Here is an 18,289-nt window from a genome sequence, read left to right as displayed (position 1 = left end):
ATCCAATAAAAATATAAAATGAAATTTTTATTTTTAATAAAAATTCAAGTATTTAATACTTGTTATTTAAGCCTTTAACTTTAATTCTAAATTCAATTAATATTCTATAATTAGTAAAACTTCATAAAATAAATCAAAACCAGTAATTAAATAAGGAAAACATTAAAACTTATTTTCCTTTACTTTTTACTTATTAAATCCTTAATAGGAGGATTTAAACCCTAATTAGTAATTACCCTAATTATTAAATTATTTAAAAATAATAAAAAGACAAATCCAATATTATTTTAATTTCAAAGTTATTAATAACTTCAACTTTATTAATGAAGTTATTAATCCAAGAATTATAGGGTAATTAGGAAACCCTAGTTCCATTAAAACATAGTGATAACCTCATCATTTCATGTGAAGACCCAAAACCCTAATTCAACTAGGAACCCTAGTTCAATGATTACATGTGAACCCTAAAATTGCTCCTAACCTAAACCCTAGGTTAGAGCATGTGATCATGATACCTTATTACAAATCACAGAACCATAGTAGCAACTAAATACTTGTCTTGGACACATAAAATGTAGAAGACCTATCACTAATATATAGGTATCCCATGTGTTCATCCTCATCAGACCTAACTAATCAAGTAGGGTCAACTAAGTGAAAACCCTAGATCCTATTACCAAAGCCATCATCATTATTTAGCCCTATTTAGCATCACACAATTGTGATGAACTCCAATAGCAACCATGCCAATATTGTGCATCCTATTCCATACACACTAAACCCTATTAGTGTGAGATAATTATTAAACATCCTATTTAGGAAACCACCATTCCTTACTTAATAGAACCAACAGTAAAACCTAGATCACTTCAACCCTAATTGATATACTTCTTATTATTTAAGAAGTATGTTCTTCAAAAGTTATTCTTTTGAAGCAAAGAGGGAATCATCACCAACCCTGCTTATAAGGACCTATAAACCCTAGCCAGCTATCACTAGCAAGATAAACCAACCTTGACAACAACCATGTATAATGAATTGCTTAGGATGCCTAAGCTTATCTCAACCTAACAAGCCCTAGTTGCTGATGAATCCAACTATGTTGTGATCCATCTTATACTTACTCCAGAAACTACTTGAAACCAGAATAAATTATAACCAACCAGAAACCCAATTGTCATACTTGTTCAATATTAAATAACATGTTCTTCAAAAGTTATTCTTTTGAAGAATATAACAAGTAATCATTAACCATGCCATATAGTACTAAAAATGACAATCTGTTCTTTACATGTTAACATTAGGCCAATTATCATTCTTTGTGTGCTTAATTGATTACCGTGCTTTATTATCTCCCTGTTCATGATACCAAGTAATCACACCCGAATAAGAACCTTGTTTGTGAATCACTCTAAAAGTGCAACACACCCTGAATCAATTATTACCACTCATTAATCCTAAATCATCGGGGTTAGGCCACGCTTAGAGCGATTGCATCTCATTCTTATGCATTATTGCATCCTTGCCAATCTTTTAAACATCGTCCTTACCGGACGATGATGCTATTTCAGAATTTGGAGTTATTGCGTAACGAAGACCTTGCCTGCATAATCTTGCAGTCAAGAAAGGCAAGTTCATCACTTGCTCATGTCATTTGAGTATTTCTATCAAATTACTTGCAAATTATTATGGTTATCACTATTGCACAAAAAATCAAAACCACTACTTTCATAACTATGAATATGACTAAGTGGTGGGCAATGGAACCATGGATTGTGTTGATATGGTGGAGGTTCCATTGCACGGGCTTATATCCATCTAGGATTAAACAACAAATGTCGCCAGTGATTCTTGTGCCGTAATATCCGTGTTAACCATAAGATCCGGAGTGGGACGGAGTAGTCAAAAGTGTTTCCACCTCTCGTTCATCAACGGATGCGCTTTACCGTAGACACTTGTAACTGTCGGGGCAAGCGGTTGGCTGGGGAAGCCTTAAGTCCCCACGGCATAGTCCGTAGACACTTGTCGCTCGAAGTGCAAGCGGTGGGTGGGGAAGCCTAAAGTCCCCACGGTATTGCGGTCTATGATGGGTTGCAGCTACCGGCGAAGGAGTTTGGTTCGATCCCAAACTGTTGTCGTGGTCGGGGTCCATCCTTAAGTGGTATAAGAGGACCGACGAGGACCCAGGGTCGGGGTATGCAACAAAGGGTGGGTGTTCGAGGTAGCGGAGGAACATGATTGGCTAGACCTTATACCGGGCCTCACACCAAAGGAAGTGTGGACGAGAACTATAGACTCGGTTGGCACCAAGGTTAAGATCTCTTATGGGTAAAGCAACACACCTCTGCAGAGTGTAAAGAACCGTGACCTGTCACTCCCTGTTCCGGGATATGGAACTGCGAACGCGGCCGGAAAGGAGCTCCATGAAGTTCTAGTAAACCGGTGAAGGCTGACGGACATAGCTCTTCTGAATAAAAGCAACCTTTTGAAGAAATGGTTATGAAAACTTGCATTGGTATTAGACTCTCTGGTCTAATGCTGTAGCTAGTGCATTAAACACCTCTTTCCTATAATGAACTTGTTGAGTACGCTCGTACTCATCCCACTCTTAAATCCCCTGCTTAGATATGGAGACATCGACGGAGTATCTACAGTGCAACTTGAAGGCCGAGGAGTCAACAACTACTTCACGAGACAGGACCTTGTCAGAAGAGCCAGATACCACATACATCAAGGAGAAACCTAGTTTAGCTATAGAAGGGAACTAGCTTCCTAAACCTAGCTCCTATTTAGCTAGAATCTACTCATAGCCTCTGTAGCTAGTTGAATACTCTACAAGTAGAGTTCGGGTTAGGATTAGACCACGAGTCGTTCTTCTGGAGTTTATTTGCAGTTTTACCTCATTGTAAAGTAGGAGGCTGTGATGATCTTATGTAACAGAGTCAATGTTGTAATTCTATAGACATGCCTTGGACCCGCATATGTTTCTGTTGTACCACTCTGAGCGATATAATACTAGTGGAACGGTGTTTCATTGGTGTTATATCAGACTTGCATACTACACCATGCAGTGGTATGCTGGGTCACCACACAGAGTAAGGAGGCCTATGCGGCTACACGCAATTGAGAGACTGTGTTCACTTCTTGCCAAGTGATATCCTTCCCGCCAGATGGTCTGCGAATGATATTGCGAGATAGGCGCGTCTGAGCTGAGAGAAGAGCGACCATGGTCGCGACGGGGAAAGTTTCTCCGCCGCCGCCTTGATCTCCCATCTCCGGCCAGCTCTACCTCCACCGCGACCAGATCCGGCATCTTCTGGGCGTCCTCTCTCCATCCGTCCAAAGGTAAAGCCCGTCGTCGCCGGAATCGAAGCGGCCGCTCCTGCTCCGTGCGGTGCTTCTGGCCATCCTCTCCCCTGAGCTGCGAGCCTCCGTCCACCTGCCGAAGCTCCCGCCTCCTCCAGCCCCTACCGACGCAGCAAAGTGGGAGTGGAGAATCGAAGGGGCTGCTGCGGTTCTGGTTTGCCTCGTCGCCGTCGTCGGTTCTGCATAGGGCATCGTCTGGCGACGAAGCTGTCGCAGCGCCCACCTCCATGGGCGGCCCTGGATGAGCTCACGGCGCGTTCGTCTGGCCGGCTGGCATGCTGCTGCAACCACCGAGGGCCCCGTCCGCCGGGACAACCTCCCTGTCTCCGGTGCCCGCCGCCGTGCTTGCTGCGGCGGCCCTTGCTCGCCGCAGGTCAGACCCAGCCGTTGGTGGGCAGATGCGTCGAGCACGTCGTTTCAGGAAGTCAGCATTGGCATACCCTGCTGCTTCTCGCCCTCTTCCTGGTGAGCTCCGTGACCCGGCCGTGGTGGTTGAGGGGCTCGGGTCCCTGTCGATGCCGCTGCTTGAGAAGATTACCCAAGCTTTGTCGTTGCTCCTGACGGAAGGTCGTGTCTCCGGTGATGCTCAATGCACCGAGGATGTGCGCGATGGGGAGAAATCGCAAGAGAAGATGGAGTGTGTCGACGATGTGCTCTTTGAGGAGATAGCGTCTGAGAAGTTGGATCCTCCTCTGCTTGGTCCTTATTCAACGTTGGCATTCGGCGGCCTCTCTGCTGCCGCTACTGCTAAGGAGGGTTGGGTGCATGTGGACCGGGGGCGCCGCTCCAGCCAGGGCGCTTCCCCGAGCCATCGAGGGAAGGTCTCGAGCGTAGCCTCGCCTTCAAGCGATGGGCTCGAGGAAGGTGTTTTCGTTGCCTTGAGCATGGCCACAAGGTCGGCGCATGTCGTGACTATTTCGGGTGCATTCGTTGCCGCCGCCCTGGGCATCGGGAAAGATTCTGCCGCGCTCGCTCTCCGGCCCCTAGAGATCGTTCTCCGGTCACCCATGCTCTTGGCCAAAGGAGCTCCTCCCCATCTGTCCAGCCTTGTCAACCTGCGCTGACCCGCAGTTGGGCTGAGGTGGTCGGCCGCTCGTCGTTGAGTGTGATGGTACCGCCTAGGTCCCCTTCCCGGTGTTGCAAAGATTCTAATGCCAACAACAGTTTGGACTCTGCTTTGCATTCCCAGTTTGCCTTGCTGCGCACAGAGCTTGTTCAGCTTGTCGATGCCCGCGTCGAAGAGGTGGCTCATCCTTTGCGTGATGAGGTGACTAATTTGAAGCTTTTACTGGTGCGTGTTACCGAGTCTGTGGGGCATGCAGACTTGTTTGCTTCATGTGAGTCCTTGATACGTCTCCGACGTATCGATAATTTCTTATGTTCCATGCCACATTATTGATGATATCTACATGTTTTATGCATACTTTATGTCATATTTATGCATTTTCCGGCACTAACCTATTAACGAGATGCCGAAGAGCCAGTTGTTGTTTTCTGCTGTTTTTGGTTTCAGAAATCCTAGTAAGGAAATATTCTCGGAATTGGACGAAATCAACGCCCAGGGTCCTATTTTTACACGAAGCTTCCAGAAGACCGGAGGACTTACGAAGTGGGGCCACGAGGTGCCGCCACAACAGGGCGGCGCGGCCCAGGTGCTGGCCGCGCGGCCCTGGCGTGTGGGGCCCTCGTGACGCCCCTTTACCTGCCCTTCCGCCTACATATAGTCTTCGTCGCGAAACCCCCAGTACCGAGAGCCACGATACGGAAAACCTTCCAGAGACGCCGCCGCCGCCAATCCCATCTCGGGGGATTCGGGAGATCGCCTCCGGCACCCTGCCGGAGAGGGGAATCATCTCCCGGAGGACTCTTCACCGCCATGGTCGCCTCCGGAGTGATGAGTGAGTAGTTCACCCCTGGACTATGGGTCCATAGCAGATAGCTAGATGGTCGTCTTCTCCTCATGTGCTTCATTGTCGGATCTTGTGAGCTGCCTAACATGATCAAGATCATCTATCTGTAATTCTATATGTTGTGTTTGTCGGGATCCGACGGATAGAGAATACTATGTTATGTTGATTATCAATCTATTACCTATGTGTTGTTTATGATCTTGCATGCTCTCCGTTATTAGTAGAGGCTCGGCCAAGTTTTTACTCTTAACTCCAAGAGGGAGTATTTATGCTCGATAGTGGGTTCATGCCCGCATTAAATCGGGACGGTGACGTAAAGTTCTAAGGTTGTGGATGTGCTCGTTGCCACTAGGGATAAAACATTGATGCTATGTCCGAGGATGTAGTTATTGATTACATTACGCACCATACTTAATGCAATTGTCTCGTTGTTTGCAACTTAATACTGGAAGGGGTTCGGATGATAACCTGAAGGTGGACTTTTTAGGCATAGATGCATGCTGGATAGCGGTCTATGTCCTTTGTCGTAATGCCCAATTAAATCTCACTATACTCATGGTCATGCCCTCTCTATTTGTCAATTGCCCAACTGTAATTTGTTCACCCAACATGCTATTTATCTTATGGGAGAGACACCTCTAGTGAACTGTGGACCCCGGTCCATTCTTTTACATTGAATACAATCTACTGCAATACTTGTTCTACTGTTTTCTCGCAAACAATCATCATCCACACTATACATCTAATCCTTTGTTACAGCAAGCCGGTGACATTGACAACCTCACTGTTTCGTTGGGGCAAAGTACTTTGGTTGTGTTGTGCAGGTTCCACGTTGGTGCCGGAATCCCTAGTGTTGCGCCGCACTACATCCCGCCGCCATCAACCTTCGACGTGCTTCTTGACTCCTACTGGTTCGATAACCTTGGTTTCTTACTGAGGGAAAACTTGCTGCTGTGCGCATCATACCTTCCTCTTGGGGTTCCCAACGGACGTGTTAACTACGCGCAATCAAGCTCTTTTTCTGGCGCCGTTGCTGGGGATCGAAGAAAAGCTACACCACAAAGATTTCTAACTCCCACGTCAACTACACGCCAGCTCTTTTTCTGGCGCCGTTGCCGGGGAGATCAAGACACGCTGCAAGGGGAGTCTCCACAATCCAATCTCTTTACTTTGTTTTTGTCTTGCTTTATTTTATTTACTTTCTTGTTTGCTGCATTATATCAAAACACAAAAAAATTAGTTGCTAGCTTTACTTTATTTACTGTCTTGCACTCTATATCAAAAACACAAAAAAAAATTATTAGTTACTTGCATTTATTTTATCTAGTTTGCTTTATTTACTACTGCTAAAATGAGTAATCCTGAAGTTGAAGTTCGTTCGTTTAAGCAACAAGGGGGAGAATGTTTAAAAGATGCTTGGTATAGAATCAGTGATGCCCATAATAGGTGCACTAAGAAACACTCCACCACTATCCTACTCGAGAATTTTTATGTTGGTATCTCTAGCTGGAATAGGTATGTTCTTGATTGTCTCGCGGGAGGTAACTTCCTAGGCGCTCCTGTTTTAGAAGCTAGTTGCATTATTGAGAGTTTATTTGGAATACCACCTGTTAACGAAGTTAAAATTGAAACCTCTCTTGAAGATGTCATGAAAAAGTTGGAAACCATAGAGCAAAACCTTCCAAGTATTGATACTACTTTGGGAGCATTACTTGATAGCACTGATAAACTTGATAAATCTCTAGGTGGAATTAATGAGAGAATCGCCATCTTAGAATCTTGTGCTATTCATGATAATCAAACCCAAAGGATTAGTGAACTTGAAGAGGCTATGGGAACATTGGGTTCAACCTTTTCATCTATAAAGTTTAGAGAGAAAGCTTATGTGGGAAAGGAGCAAAGGTTCATGTATATCTCTAAGGGGCCTAAACCAAAAAGCTATTATAGGCCTAAAATTGATAAAGCCCTTAAAACCACTATAGATAAGGGATCATCTAAGATACCCAATGGGATAAATTGTGAAAATAATGTTGATACTTCGTCTCTTGATAATACTTGATATACACTTTCTGCGCCTAGCTGAAAGGCGTTAAAGAAAAGCGCTTATGGGAGACAACCCATATTTTTACTACAGTACTTTTATTTTATATTTTAGTCTTGGAAGTTGTTTACTACTGTAGCAACCTCTTCTTATCTTAGTTTTGTGCATTGTTGTGCCAAGTAAAGTCGTTGATAGTAAGGTTCATACTAGATTTGGATTATCTGCGCAGTAAACAGATTTCTTTGCTGTCACGAATCTGGGCCTAATTATCCGTAGGTAACTCAGAAAATTATGCCTATTTACGTGAGTGATCCTCAGATATGTACGCAACTTTCATTCAATTTGAGCATTTTCATCCGAGCAAGTCTCGGTGCCTCAATAAAATTCGTCTTTACGAACTGTTCTGTTTTGACAGATTCTGCCTTTTATTTCGCATTGCCTCGTTTTGCTATGCTTGATGGATTTTTCTATTCCATTGAATTTCAGTAGCTTTGTGCAATGTCCGAAGTGTTAAGAATGATTATTTCACCTCTGAACATGTAAATTTTAATTGTGCACTAACCCTCTAATGAGTTGTTTTGAGTTTGGTGTGGAGGAAGTTTTCAAGGATCAAGAGAGGGAGATGATACAATATGATCAAGGAGAGTGAAAGCTCTAAGCTTGGGGATGCCCCGGTGGTTCACCCCTGCATATTTTAAGAAGACTCAAGCGTCTAAGCTTGGGGATGCCTTGGGCATCCCCTTCTTCATCGACAACATTATCAGGTTCCTCCCCTGAAACTATATTTTTATTCCATCACATCTTATGTGCTTTTCTTGGAGCGTCGGTTTGTTTTTGTTTTTGTTTTTGTTTGAATAAAATGGATCCTAGCATTCATTGTGTGGGAGAGAGACACGCTCCGCTGTTGCATATGGACAAATATGTCCTTAGGCTTTACTCATAGTATTCATGGCGAAGGTTAAATCTTCTTCGTTAAATTGTTATATGGTTGGAATCGGGAAATGCTACATGTAGTAATTCTAAAATGTCTTGAATAATTTGATACTTGGCAATTGTTGTGCTCATGTTTAAGCTCTTGCATCATATACTTTGCACCTATTAATGAAGAAATACATAGAGCTTGCTAAAATTTGGTTTGCATAATTGGTCTCTCTAAAGTCTAGATAATTTCTAGTATTGAGTTTGAACAACAAGGAAGACGGTGTAGAGTCTTATAATGTTTACAATATGTCTTTTATGTAAGTTTTGCTGCACCGGTTCATCCTTGTGTTTGTTTCAAATAACCTTGCTAGCCTAAACCTTGTATCGAGAGGGAATCCTTGAGCCAACCACTATGCCATTTGTGTCCACCATACCTACCTACTACATGGTATTTCTCCGCCATTCCAAAGTAAATTGCTTGAGTGCTACCTTTAAAATTTCCATTCTTTATCTTTACAATATATAGCTCATGGGACAAATAGCTTAAAAACTATTGTGGTAATGAATATGTACTTATGCACTTTATCTCTTATTAAGTTGCTTGTTGTGCGATAATCATGTTCCTGGGGACGCCATCAACTACTCTTTGTTGAATATCATGTGAGTTGCTATGCATGTTCGTCTTGTCTCGAAGTAAGGGAGATTTACCACTCATTTAATGGTTAGAGCATGCATAATGTTAGAGAAGAACATTGGGCCGCTAACTAAAGCCATGATCCATGGCGGAAGTTTCAGCTTTTGGACATATATCCTCAATCTCATATGAGAACATTAATTGTTGCTACATGCTTATGCATTAAAGAGGAGTCCATTATCTCGTTGTCTATGTTGTCCCGGTATGGATGTCTAAGTTGAGAATAATCAAAAGCGAGAAATCCAATGCGAGCTTTCTCCTTAGACCTTTGTACAGGCGGCATAGAGGTACCCCTTTGTGACACTTGGTTAAAACATGTGTATTGCGATGACAATCCCGGTAATCCAAGCTAATTAGGAAAAGGTGCGGGCACTATTAGTATACTATGCATGAGGCTTGCAACTTGTAAGATATAATTTACATAAAACATATGCTTTATTACTACCGTTGACAAAATTGTTTCTTGTTTTCAAAACCAAAGCTCTAGCACAAATATAGCAATCAATGCTTCCTCTCGCGAAGGGCCTTTCTTTTACTTTTATGTTGAGTCAGTTCACCTATCTCTCTCTCCACCTCAAGAAGCAAACACTTATGTGAACTCGTGCATTGATTCCTACATACTTGCATATTGCACTTGTTATATTACTTTACATTGACAATATCCATGAGATATACATGTTATAAGTTGAAAGCAACCGCTGAAACTTAATCTTCCTTTGTGTTGCTTCAATACCTTTACTTTGATTTATTGCTTTGTGAGTTAACTCTTATGCAAGACTTATTGATGCTTGTCTTGAAAGTACTATTCATGAAAAGTCTTTGCTTTATGATTCATTTGTTTACTCATGTCATTACCATTGTTTTGATCGCTGCATTCATTACATATGCTTACAATAGTATGATCAAGGTTATGATGGCATGTCACTCCGGAAATTATCTTTGTTATCGTTTACCTGCTCGGGACGAGCAGAACTAAGCTTGGGGATGCTGATACGTCTCCGACGTATCGATAATTTCTTATGTTCCATGCCACATTATTGATGATATCTACATGTTTTATGCATACTTTATGTCATATTTATGCATTTTCCGGCACTAACCTATTAACGAGATGCCGAAGAGCCAGTTGATGTTTTCTGCTGTTTTTGGTTTCAGAAATCCTAGTAAGGAAATATTCTCGGAATTGGATGAAATCAACGCCCAGAGTCCTATTTTTACACGAAGCTTCCAGAAGACCGGAGGACTTACGAAGTGGGGCCACGAGGCGCCGCCACAACAGGGCGGCGCGGCCCAGGTGCTGGCCGCGCGGCCCTGGCGTGTGGGGCCCTCGTGACGCCCCTTTACCCGCCCCTTCCGCCTACATATAGTCTTCGTCGCGAAACCCCCGGCACCGAGAGCCACGATATGGAAAACCTTCCGGAGACGCCGCCGCCGCCAATCCCATCTCGGGGATTCAGGAGATCGCCTCCGGCACCCTGCCGGAGAGGGGAATCATCTCCCGGAGGACTCTTCACCGCCATGGTCGCCTCCGGAGTGATGAGTGAGTAGTTCACCCCTGGAATATGGGTCCATAGCAGTAGCTAGATGGTCGTCTTCTCCTTATGTGCTTCATTGTCGGATCTTGTGAGCTGCCTAACATGATCAAGATCATCTATCTGTAATGCTATATGTTGTGTTTGTTGGGATCCGATGGATAGAGAATACTATGTTATGTTGATTATCAATCTATTACCTATGTGTTGTTTATGATCTTGCATGCTCTCCGTTATTAGTAGAGGCTCTGGCCAAGTTTTTACTCTTAACTCCAAGAGGGAGTATTTATGCTCGATAGTGGGTTCATGCCTCCATTAAATCTGGGACAGTGACTGAAAGTTCTAAGGTTGTGGATGTGCTATTGTCACTAGGGATAAAACATTGATGCTATGTCCGAGGATGTAGTTATTGATTACATTACGCACCATACTTAATGCAATTGTCTGTTGTTTGCAACTTAATACCGGAAGGGGTTCGGATGATAACCTCGAAGGTGGACTTTTTAGGCATAGATGCATGCCGGATAGCGGTCTATGTACTTTGTCGTAATGCCCAATTAAATCTCACTATACTCATCATATCATGTATGTGCATGGTCATGCCCTCTCTATTTGTCAATTGCCCAACTGTAATTTGTTCACCCAACATGCTATTTATCTTATGGGAGAGACACCTCTAGTGAACTGTGGACCCCGGTCCATTCTTTTACATTGAATACAATCTACCGCAATACTTGTTCTACTCGTTTTCTCGCAAACAATCATCATCCACACTATACATCTAATCCTTTGTTACAGCAGAAGCCGGTGAGATTGACAACCTCACCTGTTTCGTTGGGGCAAAGTACTTTGGTTGTGTTGTGCAGGTTCCACGTTGGCGCCGGAATCCCTGGTGTTGCGCCGCACTACATCCCGCCGCCATCAACCTTCGACGTGCTTCTTGACTCCTACTGGTTCGATAACCTTGGTTTCTTACTGAGGGAAAACTTGCTGCTGTGCGCATCATGCCTTCCTCTTGGGGTTCCCAACGGACGTGTTAACTACGCGCAATCAGTCCTCTGAGCATGAGTCGCATGTGATTGTTGATGATGATGCAGTCGCTGCAGTGGCGTCAAAGACTGGTGATGAAGCCATTGATGACACGGCCCATGTGGAGTCGAATATGGTTGGGGAGGAGGAATGCTTCTTTGGTTGTTTCTCCCCTCGGGCATCCCCGTCGCCGCAACCTGATGTGCTAGTTGGCTCTGAGTGCGAGGACATCGATGTGATCATGCATGTGATCCAGATCATGCCCGACCTGCAGGAGCTGTGTGAGGGCCTCTCCCCTCCTCTATCGATGGTTCACTTGCAGGTGGACTCGCTTGTGACCTCGGAGGTGGCTTCCACACCACCACCGGTGGAGGCAAGCTGTTGTGGTGATAAGGTCATCAAGTCAAGCGCTTTGGCACCTAACTCTGATGCGCTCTTTGCTAGGGAGCTTGGTGACCTTCTTGCTAGGTTGGAGGCGGCTAGTCCAGGATCTAGCAAGGAGATTGCTCGCCTCCTAGAGGATAAGTCTTCGAGGGGCAAAATCCAGAAGGTGAAAGAGTACCTCAAAAGCGTAAGCGTAAAAGTGGCGCCACAAGAAACGAGTCCGCAGTTGGTTGATGGATGTATTTTGTCTGTAAAGTTTATGGTTGTAGGAGTTGCTTGGCTTGGGAGTAGTCTCTTGTGTTGTTGGTGTTGCTGGTGTTTGTGGCTGTTGGTGGTGTCGTTGTAACGGTCTTTTCGTCCAGTTTCCCGGTAATTAACTGGACAATTCTCTTCTTAATTAATGGATTGGGGCAAAGCTTTTGCCCCCCTTTCAAAAAAAAAATCCTTCCCGCCAGTGATATTGTACACGACAGCAGTAGCTGCCTCGATGGATGACCCAATCGAAGGGGCAAGAGTTGCCTGCTCAGCAGCTTCTTGTGCACGGTTTTTGCTGGAAGAAACACCAGCCCCGAGCGTGGCAGTTCCTGAATTTTTCATGACAGCTTTCACATCGGCAAAATCAACATCCACAAGCCCATGTATCCGCAAAGTTGTCACGATAGTATTATATCATCACAAATAGGTTACTGCAACACAAGGAAGGGGAAAACCAACCGTGATATTGTCTGATATTCCTTGGACACCCTGACGAAGGACATCATCTGCAAGGAGAAACGCGTCTTGCAAGGGCATATTTTCGTCAGCAACAACTAACAACCGATTATTTGGGATCACAATTAGTGTGTCAACACTCCTTTCGAGCTTCTACAATGCTTCGAGCGCCTGAAATGGTGAAGAGAAAAAACAGAAAAGCTTAAGAAGGAGTTGTCGCAAAATAGATAGAAAAAAGTCTACAAACAGAACTCTAGTGTCCAAAAATCAATAAATTCACATCAGGCAAATGATCGCCAGTAAACAGTCTAATATGTAAGAGACGCTTAGCATGGTTAAACAATTGTCCACCCAAATCAGTGATCCTTTTAATGTGGCATAACTCTTTCTCAAACCTGAAATATTTTTATCCCTTGTCTCCTCCATTGCAAGCACTATTTTTTGTTAAAAATAGTTATCTTGGAAGACATGATTAGTAGAAAAAGTTTTACTAAATTTTTGTTTTATAATTTTTTAGTTGTTTGAAGATAAATGAATACAGTAATACAAATAGCAATTTAATACAAAAGTTTTAATAAACTATGTGTAATTGGGAAGATAATGATCAAGCGCTTTGCTCGTCGGCAACGACGCCAATTTAATGACCGGTTTCCTGCACCAAGACAGGGTTATTGCAATACTTGTAGCAGCAAAATATTTATTATAAGATCGATCTCATGGGAGCTTTGCAGGATGGAAACTACACAACCCCGCAACTGCGTTCTCAATGCAACCATATTCACACCCAAACTGTGGTTTGGAAGTAGCCTACTCTACAAGTTACTACGGAGCTACTATAATCAACAAGAGAGTTAAATAAATTAGTTGTGGATAAGAACAACAATTTAAACAAAGTACTGAAATTAAACTAGACCAATAATTTCAATTTTAAGAGATTGTAGGTTGTAGGACTGAATGAAATGAAATGTGGTTTCTAGGCTTCGATCTCACTAGTACTAGATGGGCGTACGAATATATGTATGATCCATTATTACAAGAGATTCTTTAGACAAATTAATTTTCCCCATTTGATTACCGGGTTGTTACACTATGTGTGCTATATGTAATTCTCGTGTGTCACTCGCAAGGCAAAAGTACAATTCCGGGTCAAAGGATCTTGTGAACTCATTTTATAACTCATGTATATAAATACTATATCACCATAGATTCTAACTTAGCGGAGTAGATCGTACCTTAACCTAGAACCAAATCAATCAATCACACATGGATGAGCAACAAAACATAGATGAATATATTATTGATATCAAAACCATGTTCGATCTTACAAATACACAAACTATGGAGAGAGAGATGGAGGCACTAATGGAGATGGCTATGATGGCCGGAGCACGCAGCCAAGGGTTGGTGCCCAATTGTGATGGCGGTGTACCCCTTCTCCTCCTCTTCCTCAGATGCCTTGATGGTGATGGTCTTGAAGATCTATCAATGGAGGTGGTGGAGCGGCAGGGCTCCACCGTGATGGCGCGGATGGGGTGATGGCCTCTCCCTTGGCCCCCCCTCCTTTATATAGGCCTAGGAGGGTCCCCAATAGCCACCTATACCGTCCTAATTACCTAGGGAAGATCCAGGAACAATCAGGGTAGATTATGTGAAGAGACGCGTAAGCTCGCAAGGTTTATGTCGCCTAGAAACCGTGGTATGGCCAGGTTGTGACCGTACCAATGGTCGTCAAACTCTCTGATTGCTTTGGTATTTTGGCTGCCATTTCCTCATACAAATTCTGATTGAGGTGTTTCCTTTGACTCATTGGACTCGTATGAAAGAGAGCTACAATACTATGGTATTAGATCTTCATTTTGAGATGATGAAAAAAATCACATTTTCCCACTCCTCAAATGGCTAAGTCTGGCACATGTAGCTCCTCCATATTATGTCCTCTTTACTCCTCTTCTTATGTTTATCCTGAATCTTCCATAACACCTACGCATATCAAAGACAAGGAAAAGTGATAAAATTCTACCTAAACTACTAGTTGTGCAAAACTCGTACGAAGATAAATCAAAACCAATAATCATGTATAATAGGCATAGTTGTAGCTTGAGCATGAGACGAGTGGTAATTATGCATAAAGTGTACATAAATTCCACTTATCACTCCTCTCTCGCACCCGAGTGAAAGCTTGCATCCTTCATCTTCCTCGGCCTAAAGCCTTGGTACGAGCTAGGCACACTCATGGTGGATAAGAGTTGGCGGGAGGAAGAGAAGGGGTAGGAGCACTGGTTCGACGCCTGATTTTATAGAAGATGTGGCAAGAAATAGCGGCAAATGGTGGCGGGACAATAAATGGAGGGAGAAAGTGGCGGGAACTGTTGAAGCGGGGTTCTAGGGTGCACACTACTGATTAAATCAGGGTAACCACTGACATATTGCATTGATCATGCAACTTCGCACTTGCCCACGCCAAGAGCACCATGTCGGCCATGGCCACGCCAACACTGATAGGTTCATGTTGGCGTCAACGATGAGGACTTGTGAGTCGATGTGACCGCCGACAAGCCCGTCAGCTTAAGCAACGCCGACAAGGGCATGCTCGGTATCGCCATGGCCGATAGGTTCTAGTCGGCGTCTTGGTGGCCGAGGCTGTAGGATTTTTGTAAAATCCCATAATCATGTACTATTTGTGGAAATGAATAAAAAATCGTATAATTTTTTAAATAATTAGCTAACTCTAGGAACAACTCATTCATGGCGCTTTCTAGTACTTTTAGGAGTGATTTTAATCATACCGAGTAATCAATAAAGTTCCGAATTCACACAAAAAAAAGTGACGAACTGTCACATGCGAATGTCCATCCTTCTACGGATCACCATGGTGGACCCTGCACACGCACGCCAAATGTCCTAGGACTCGACCTACATACAAAACACATGGGCATTCCTCGTGTCGGGCCGGGTTTCGGGCCAAGCCCAAAAAAGCCCGAACCTAAATTCCCAGACCCGAGCCCGGCCCGAGCCGACCTTCGGGCATACAAATCGGGTCTGAACCCGGCCCGAGCAGAGAAAAGCCCAGCCCGGCCCGGCCCAAACTAGGCTTAAATCACGTTTTCTGCAAGCCTGAGTCCGGCCCGGCTCGACGTTCGGGCTCCAAAATCAGACCCGAACCCGACCTGACATGCAAGCCTGACTCGGCCCGGCCCGGGATTTTCGGGTCGGGATGCCCATGCCCAGCTGTTCCATGGGTGGATCTTTGTTAACCTTATCTGCCCGGATTGTTGGAAACAATAATTCTAAGGACATAAGAGTTGTACTACCTCCGTTCCGGTTTACGGGTCGTGCGTGTATCCCTAGATCGCAAATTTAACCAATATAACACAAAATATATATCATTAGAAAGTTTAGATGTTATATTTTTTAATGGTATAATTTGTATAGCATAAATATTATATTATATTATTAAATTAACGATCTTGGGATACGAGTAAGCCCTATAAACCGGGACGGAGAGAGTATATTGATGGAGGACAACCATATATTTATTCATTTGTTGCAAAGGAAGCTTTATATATAACTTTTCTAAAAAATTAAGCATTCGTACACGTCCCTTGATCCCTACTAGAAAAGATAGATAGATCAATTATTTGAGCATATTTCGCAGTCGCAAGCATCGTGAATGCACGTGGTGCCGCTTACATGGACGCATTTTGGGCATGGCATACGCTCCGTCTCCTTCTGGCACACCATCCCACAAGATTTGTCATTGCAATTTTCTGTCATGGGGATAATTCGAGCGTTACACCATGCTTCCGCCAAATCTGCAAAATGTATATATAGAACCATATAAAGAATATACAACTAAATAGTCGTACAACATTTCCTGGCCAGGCTTTGCTAAAAATAATTAAGCAACATAGGTGCACGACAGTGGAAGAAGTACTGAGTACCTACCGGATGAAAGCATAACGAAGGTGAGGGTCAAAAGAAGCATCACGGCCGCAGATCTCATCAACATCTTTGTCATATGGGTGGTGGGTGATCTATAGAAAATTTTGTATATGGTTGGTAATCTTGTGGGTTGCGGAAGAGAAGACCTTTTTATAATGGATGTGACATGAATACTAATTTCTATAATATTAAAATGAAATTAATGCGATAGAATTTATAAGATTTGCTAAAGTATTTAGCAATTAAGTGCATTCATTATGTACCATATCTTTTCTTTAGGGCAAGCGTAGTGTCACTCAGATACGGCAAATAAAATGTATATTTGTCCAGCTCACTCCATGCACCCTGTTGCATATATCGTGGGCTCATATATTAATTAGAACAAACTATTTCTTTCCTCATGCATAGATGGAGTCGAACCTAGGAGCGGTCATCACAAAGAAAATTGATCACCGATTCTCCTCCGTTCGACTCCACCGCAACATGGAAGTGTTAGAATTATATTATACTTATTTCTATCCAAGCGCCGTACATGGTCGCAACCCTTCACCCGTATGGACATCTTTTTTTAGCAGAACCCGTATGGACATCTGTGTCCCCGGGGCGGATCTAGCGAAAATAAATTTCATAATATCATTTTCCCATTAATTCTACAAATAATACTCGATTTTATTTTTTTTCAAAAATAATACACCTTCGGTTTGGGGAATCCGATTAGTACTAATTGGGGAACACTAACCCGACGGTGTACTATTTTTGAAAAAAATTCAAAATCGAGTATTATTTATAAAATTAACGAAAAAAATATTTTTAAAAAATTTCGCGGATCTAGGCAACCAGGGCCATGGCCCGGGGGGCAGTAATATTTTCGGCCTACCATGTATGAAAAAAAGATTTTGGCCTGGGGCGCAGCCCATGTCTGGCCCAACTCACTGTGGCCTCCGCTTGGTCCTTCCTCGTTTGACTGCGGCAAATCCCTTCGGCCTCCTCTCGTTGACGACTAGTCTCCTCGCCAAACCAGGAGATCGCGACGGCGCCGCCACACCAGCAGTCCGCACCCGTCCCCCGACCTTCCCACTTCCTCGGACCTCGTCTCTCCATGCCTGTCCTCTGCGCGGCGCCGCCCACCCGTGCTGGACTGGCCTGCTTGGCTGCCGCCTCCAGACTCCTAGCTACCTCAGCTAGGGCTTTATTTCTTCACCATTTCAATTGGATGGTTGGATTTATTTGTAATTAAACGGATTCATTGATTAAATATTAGTTTGTTGTAATAAATTTCATGTTTTAGAAACAAAAGATGAAGAAATTTTATCCAGCGATTTTAAAGCTGAACCAATCAACAAAGGTAAATTATTAAACCGAAGAAGTTCCCAGGTCGAAGAAACTACCCAAACTGAATCAACTCAACCGAAGCAAAAGTGGCAACCTTTCATATTATGTTGTCAATGCCAATACTCTTCTCATACTCCGTACGGATGTTATTGTCGGATCCCAGTTTTAGGACACCTATTTAGGAGTTCGGCCTAAACATCAAATGTGTTGCTAGAAGAAACTGAACTATTGATTTGTACTACTATGTATCCTCGTATTACTATTTCTAGTTTTTAATCATCTCTTATCTACTTTCTTGAACCATTAACTGTGGATTTGAATATATATGTTCATATTTGCACCCCAAAAAAATCGTACCAATTTGTTTGTGATTTTTTGTTAGATTTTTTTGCGTTTAGTTTTTGGACTGGGGCTTCATCCAATCCTG

The 18,289-nt window shown here is 43.4% G+C and overlaps 1 pseudogene; it reads right to left on the bottom strand.

Moving 5' to 3' along the window:
- LOC124670932 overlaps positions 1–16,362 on the bottom strand; it is a 53,583-nt pseudogene extending 37,221 nt beyond the window's left edge.
- Positions 16,363–18,289: the final 1,927 nt, after the last annotated feature.

The sequence above is a fragment of the Lolium rigidum genome, chromosome 7 (genome assembly GCF_022539505.1).
Source record: "Lolium rigidum isolate FL_2022 chromosome 7, APGP_CSIRO_Lrig_0.1, whole genome shotgun sequence".
Taxonomy (NCBI): domain Eukaryota; kingdom Viridiplantae; phylum Streptophyta; class Magnoliopsida; order Poales; family Poaceae; genus Lolium; species Lolium rigidum.
This window is presented reverse-complemented; position numbering and strand designations above follow the sequence as displayed.